The 7,517-nt window shown below is 33.2% G+C and overlaps 1 long non-coding RNA gene across 1 annotated transcript; it reads right to left on the reverse strand.

Annotated features, from left to right (window-relative positions):
- Nucleotides 1–5,892: 5,892 nt before the first annotated feature.
- Nucleotides 5,893–7,089, reverse strand: LOC148763096 (uncharacterized). The gene is made up of 2 exons (XR_016025988.1): nt 6,963–7,089; nt 5,893–6,313 (listed from the first exon to the last, which is right to left on the reverse strand). It is a non-coding gene; the product is annotated as an uncharacterized LOC148763096 (long non-coding RNA).
- Nucleotides 7,090–7,517: the final 428 nt, after the last annotated feature.

Below are 7,517 nucleotides of genomic sequence, written 5' to 3' on the forward strand. Positions count from 1 at the left end.
GTTATGGTTCAAATTTAATAATGGTGATAAAGGCATGCTTAGTGTCTCGATATAAGAGATCATGGTTATGAAAAGTATTACTGATCCAGTTCCAAAGGATGATAAGTGCCATAAATAAAGCATTTAATTGAACTGAAGGTGAACGAGGTGAATAAATTGAATGTCCCTATAGAAGAAACAAGGAGTAGGATAATAGAAGGAGATTGATAACGCAACATCGACGGGAATTCGAGGACGAATTCTATTTAAGTGGGGGAGATTGAAATACCCCATACTTTGATATAGTGATAAATAAAGTTGATCGAATGCAAATTGAGGTCAATTAAAATGTTTAAAAGTGATAAAAGACAAAAGGAGTAGTTTAGGATAAAATATTTCGCAAGTGAGAAAATAACAATAAAATAATAATAATTTTATCAGAGGAGAATTTGTGAGATAAAAGGCAATTCAGAAGTCAAGTGAGGCATAATAAGGTATTTCAAGTACCAAGGAGACAAGATAAAATTTTTAAAATATTAATATTTAACCGGATGTCGAAATCAGTCAAGAAGAAGGATCGTATGGTGGATCCAAGTGGGGGAGAAGATGACAAGCGCGACTCTATAAAAATATTTGTCATGACATACACGTGATGGATAGCATGTTTGCATGCTAAGAGAGTCCCGAAAAAAAATTTACAAAAGTCGGTATTGTACCTAGAGGTACAACAAAGTTGAGTTAAACCTCGAACTAGATCAAATAGAGAATTTAGGATGAAATTAAGAATTTTAAAGTCCCAGAATGGTTTAATATGGTGATTCGAAGTTCGAGGATCAATTTGAAGACAAACCGAACTTTTCGCTATCTAGGGGCAAAATGGTCATTTGCCAGCTAAGGACAAAATGGAAATTTTTAGAAAAGATTTTTGGCCCCATTTGACTTATTGGAGTAAGATTTGAGGTTTAGAAGTGAAAAATTTTAATTTCGGTATAATTTGGAGAAAAAGGGTAAAATGGTAATTTTGCCATCCGGAATCAAAAATTTAATTTTTGAAAGGATTTTGATCAAATTTAATTATTTGGAGTGTGAAATGAGTATGGGGAGTGCAAATTATGCATTATGGCAAATTTTCAATTTTTGGGGCAAAAATGTAATTTTTGAAAAGTTCGGGGGCAAAAGTGTAATTTTGAAAAATTTGCTCAACCAAAACTTTGGAAAAATCTGAAAATTTCACTTAAGACTTGGATAAGTCAAAAGGAATGCATGGTGGAAAAAGTAGGACAAATGGATGGCTAGAAAAAAAAATGAATTAATAAAATATTTAAAATATGAATAAAATAATATTATTTCATTAAACAATAAAAAAGGCATAAAAAAATCAGCCCACCCATTCTTCTTCTTCAACATTCGGCCAAGCAAGAAACAAGAGAGAGAAAGGAGAAAATAAAACCCTAGCTAAGAAATTTAAAGGGAAAATAGGTGGAAATTCAAAAATCAAGTGAAAAAAAGGTAACATTTCTTAAATTTGTCTTGTGCTTTACCTTTCCCATGCATTTTCCATCATTTTTCATGGTTGAATCATGTGATTTGAGGATGATTTGAATTCTGGTCATATGGGTTTAGAGAGAGAAAGTTGTTAGATAAATTTGATTTTGAGCTATGTTAGTGTTTAGTGTTAGTTTAGCATGTTTATGAGTAAAACAACAAGAAAAATATTTATCTTCTCCATGAATTTCCCTAGGCCGAATCTAGCCAATGGTATGTGAGGATGAGGTTGACTTTATTTTAAGAGAATTGGGTGGAAAAATGATGAATTATGAGGTTGGAAATTAAATGGAAATTTTCGGTGCAATAAATTGAAATTTTTACCCACTAGGGGTAAAAGCGTAATTTATAGTCCGGACTGATAAATTGGCCCAAATTCACAGTCATTGAGGTATTGTGGATATAATTGGATAATTGAAATTGAAATGGATGGAATTGGAGTCGAATTGGGGATTTTAGGAATTTACACCGTGTGTAGGCGAGTTAGGTCGGACACTACAATTAAGCGATTGTCTAGACATTTCAAATCCTATCTAGTGCATACGCATGGATAAGAGCCTGAAATAATTTATGATAAATTGACACAATTTACTGAATTTTGTGTCATGGATTATGGATAGGTGGTGAGTCAATTGTTTCGGGTAAGAGACTGCACCCGAGGGCGGAAGATAGGAGTATTTCTACTCCTAATACTGTGAGTAAACTTATTATCGTCTTAATTATCTAGAGTAGTTTTATACAATTGTGTGATTTTATAAAAAAATGAGTTTAAATGGTAAATTGCTATGTTTTAAGAGAAATTGTGATTTTATAAAATGATTTTATAAATTTTCTGAAAAATCGAATATTGGTTTTGAAAATAGAGTAATTGGAGACTGCCTGCTTGTGTTGTAAATTTATGGTTTTAAATTGAATGGCTTATGACAATATATGAGCATGAATGGCTAAATTGATTTTGGTGTCAGAATTATTTGTATTGTGTATTCAGCCTTGAGAGGCTAGATTGTGATAAATTGCCATGCCATGCTAGAATGAATTTTATTGAATTGGTGGAGTATATATTAATTATTTACTGCAGAGGGGGTTCCGTGGACCAGCCTATTAGAGGGGCACGGTAAACTCCATTATATTATTACCTCGAACGGAGAGGCGCGTAGGGTATATCCTGGGGTAAAGCTTAGGGTTCACTTCACGCCAAACCACCACGTGAAGGGGAACTCAGCCAACGCCAAGGAACGGCTGTATTTTTCTCAAACTAAAATATATTTTAAGTGTATACAAAATTTTAATAGCCTTGGCGGACTCGGTTAGATGCCCTGCGTAAGGTATCACCGAGTATGAGTTTTGGCACGAGCCAAAGTTTTAAGAAATTCATAAGCCAAGTTGATTACTCGATTTATATGGATTGATTTTATTTGGTTGAAATGAACTGAAAGGTAATGAAATTACGGTATGATGACTTATTTTAATTGTCTCCATTTACTCGGCTTTAGATACTTTAGATGGTATCTGTTTACTCACTGGGATTATAAAATCTCACCCCTTCTTCCTATACATTTTTCAGGCTCAGGACAGTTTGTAGATAGTCGAGTAGGACGAGAACTAAGCTCGGAACTACATTATAGAAAGTAAGAGTTCACAGTCTTACATCCTCTTGGTCAATTGGAGCCCACGTGTCATTGCAGATCAAAACTTATATTTTGGTTATCTGTATTTCTATTCATACAATTTTTACGTTACTTTCATGTGCGAAAAATTGTTTACGAATATTTCTATAAAAATTTATTTTATGAGAAAATAGAATATTTTATTAATTATTTTTGAATAGTACTAGTTGTTAACAATTTGCTTTCAAATGAACGTTTTAGATACTTATTTTGTTTTTAAATCGTTAAATATATATTTTCTGCTTACCTATTACATTTTTAGCAAGTTTTGAGATTTTTGACGAAAAATTACGAAAATGCCCTTATGAGCCAGAAAATAATATGTTATTGTTCTTATTTGAAAATGACTTATGATTTTTTTGAAATACGAGATTTAATAACTGTTGCTCACCGGGGAGATGCGAAAGTTGATGCTAAGCCTTGCGAGGTTTCAATCGGCATTCGGGGTGAAGAATGTCTGTCGAGACCTCGCGGCGGTTGTCACGGGCCCGATGGGGAGTTCCGGGTCGTGACATTAATACTTCCATCTCATGTCATCTTTTGACTTTTATCAACATTCATAAAATTCCACCTCAAAACATCTTTTCCATACAGTGTAATAAATTCATGATAAATATACCACTCCACACATAAGTTGCTTACTATCTACAACTTTCCTCAAATTTATTGTCATCCCTATCCAATTATCTTCTTTGTCTTATACTCCAATAATCTTCTTGACTTTCGGTATAATTAACTACGAAAATAGCCCGGCTTCCTCCTCACTTTATTCTCACAATCCTTACTGAATCAAAATTTTATATTCCCCATATTCCATAATTTAACTTCATTGGGTTATATTTGTGCCCAACTATTATCTCATATTGTCATAACATCACTGAATAATCCCCTTCATGCTTAAATTACAATCATTAATGTAATCACATTATCCATTTCGAATGTCATTTATAACCTTATTGCTTCCTTCTATAACTTTCCTCAATAATTATATCACCAATTTATCTCTGTTACACTAAAAGATTCCCATATACCTTCAGTTACTTAAACAACCATTTTATAATACATTCTAGTCCTATACTTTAAAAGCCAAACTATTTTTACTTCTTTGTATAGATAATTATTATCTCTTTTACACAACATTTACTTAGAGTTAAGGTAGTGTAAAATCCTACGAAAATATTACATGTCCTTGGGATCATCATCTTAATCTGATCTTATCGGAAGATTTTACTCCGAGTCCTCATGAAGATCCTCTTCTGGGTTTTCCTCCTCTTGAGATTTTTTTCCTTTGCTCCTCAATCCAAGCTTGTTGTATTCTCCTATACTCTTCATCACTCACCGGTGCAGCATTTCTTCCACAACCGGGAGGAAAATGTCGTACACCTGACACTTTTCTAAGGGGTTTACTTGCCACTGTTACTTTCTCCTTATCCTTTTCTGGTTGTCCCCTTACATTTCTCCCACAGCCTGGTGGAAAGTGTCGAACTACTATCACGCTCTTCCTAGAACGAATACGTCCTTCGGCTATCCTTAATTTCCCCCTTTCTTTAGTATGTTCCTTAGATTCTCTCAAAAGGGAACCTCTTATGCTTACATTAATATTATTACTATCTGCACTTTTTGGACTACTCGGTTCGGGCTGCCATCGGCTCCTAACAGTAGAATCTAGAGATCCCTTGATAATACTATGAGAGGCGTCGGGACTACCGTCTCTCTTAGACATGGTGTGTATGTCACCAGTGCACTTCAAAACTTATATGCAATCACATAGTAATTGCATAATTATTTATGCATCTCAAAAGTAGGTAGATTTCTATATGTAGATGCATACATTCTATTCAATTGAACCTAACTTAACTTAACTGGACTTGGGGCAACGCAATGTCAATGTAGATTCCTTAAAACAACTTTAAAACCAAAGGCTTTAAAATCTAATGCTTTAAAATCAAAGTATCTGATCTTTAAACCATGCTCTGATACCAATAAAATTGTCACGACCCGAAACTCCCCATCGAGCCCGTGACAACCGCCACGAGGCCTCGACAGACATTCTTCACCCCGAATGCCTATCGAAACCCCGTAAGGCTTAGCATCAACTTTCGCATCTCCCCGGTGAGCAACAATTATTAAATCTCGCATTTAAAAAAAATCATAAGTCATTTTCAAATAAGAACAATAAAATATTATTTTCTGGCTCATAGGGGCATTTTCGTGATTTTTCGTCAAAAATCTCAAAACTTGCTAAAAATGTAATAGGTAAGCAGAAAATATATATTTAATGATTTAAAAACAAAATAAGTATCTAAAACGTTCATTTGAAAGCAAATTGTTAACAACTAGTACTATTCAAAAATAATCAATAAAATATTCTATTTTCTTATAAAATAAATTTTTATAGAAATATTCGTAAATAATTTTTCGCACATGAAAGTAAAGTAAAAATTGTATGAATAGAAATACAGATAACCAAAATATAAGTTTTGAGAAAAATACAGTCGTTCCTTGGCATTGGCTGAGTTCCCCTTACGTGGTGGTTTGGCGTGAAGTGAACCCTAAGCTTTACCCCAGGAGATACCCTACGCGCCTCTCCGTTCGAAGTAATAATATAATGGAGTTTACCGTGCCCCTCTAATAGGCTGGTCCACGGAACCCCCTCTGCAGTAAATAATTAATATATACTCCACCAATTTAATAAAATTCATTCTAGCATGACATGGCAATTTATCGCAATCTAGCCTCTCAAGGCTGAATACACAATACAAATAATTCTGACACCAAAATCAATTTAGCCATTCATGCTCATATATTGTCATAAGCCATTCAATTTAAAACCATAAATTTACAACACAAGCAGACAGTCTCCAATTACTCTATTTTCAAAACCAGTATTCGATTTTTCAGCAAATTTATAAAATCATTTTATAAAATCACAATTTCTCCTAAAACATAGCAATTTACCATTTAAACCCATTTTCCATAAAATCACACAGTTGTATAAAACTACTATAGATAATTAAGACGATAATAAGTTTACTCACTATGTCTAGAATGCAGACTTTCGAAGCACTCTGTCTACTGGTCCTCGGATGCAATTTCCTTGCCTTTACTGGAGGACTCACCACCTTGACACAGTACAAAATCGAGAATTTCACTAAGTTGGTACTAAATCAAAATTAAACTAATTTGGACTACCAATGCATGATATGGAATGCAAAAATGCACTGGTAACTATCTAAATCCGGTATTAGCCTAATTCGTCTTATCACCCGATTAAATTCCTAACGGGTTCGTTTAAACTCCAATTTAATTCTTTTCAGTTTCTATACCTCAATTGCACCCAAATTAACTTAATGTCCCTCAGTGTGATGCAAATTATCAGTCACAACAAAAAATTACGAAAATACCCCTAGTGGGTAAAAATTCGTATTTTTGCTCCGAAAATTCCCATTATTTTTCTAGGCTCATAATTCATTATTCCTTAACTAATTCTCCTAGAATAAAATCAAACTCATCCTCACTCACTACATGGTAAATTCAGCCATTAATGGTTGGGGGAGAAAATAAATTCTTTTCTTGTTGTTTTGTTTCTAAATATGCTAAACTAACTAAAAACACAAACATAAATTAAAATCAAATAAATCCAACAACTTTCTCTCTCCTAACCCATTTTTTCAGAATTGAATTCATCATGAAAACATGTAATTTAATCATGGAAAATAAAGAGAAATGCTTGGGAATAAGAAAACTTAAGCTTAGTAGAAAAAATCTCACCTTTTTCACTTAATTTCCTTGAAAATTCACACTTTTTCTTTGATTTTCTCTCTCTAGGGTTTTGTTTTCTCCTTTCTCTCTCTTGTTTCTTGCTTGGCCGAATGTTGAAGAAGAAGAATGGGTGGCTGATTTTTTTATGCCTTTTTTATTGTTTAATGAAATAATATTATTTTATTCATATTTTAAATATTTTATTAATTCATTTTTTTTCTAGCCATCCATTTGTCCTACTTTTTCCACCATGCATTCCCTTTGACTTATCCAAGTCTTAAGTGAAATTTCCAGATTTTTCCAAAGTCTTGGTGGAGCAAATTCTTCAAAATTACACTTTTGCCCCCGAACTTTTCAAAAATTACATTTTTACCCCAAAAATTGAAAATTTTCCATAATGCATAATTTTCACTCCTCATACTCATTTCACACTCCAAATAATTAAATTTGATCAAAATCCTTTCGAAAATTAAATTTTCGATTTCGGATGGCAAAATTACCATTTTACCCTTTTACTCCAAATTATACCGAAATTAAAATTTTTCACTTCTAAACCTCAAATCT

The sequence above is a fragment of the Theobroma cacao genome, chromosome 4, assembly GCF_053813885.1.
Source record: "Theobroma cacao isolate CCN51 chromosome 4, ASM5381388v1, whole genome shotgun sequence".
Classification (NCBI taxonomy): Eukaryota; Viridiplantae; Streptophyta; class Magnoliopsida; order Malvales; family Malvaceae; genus Theobroma; species Theobroma cacao.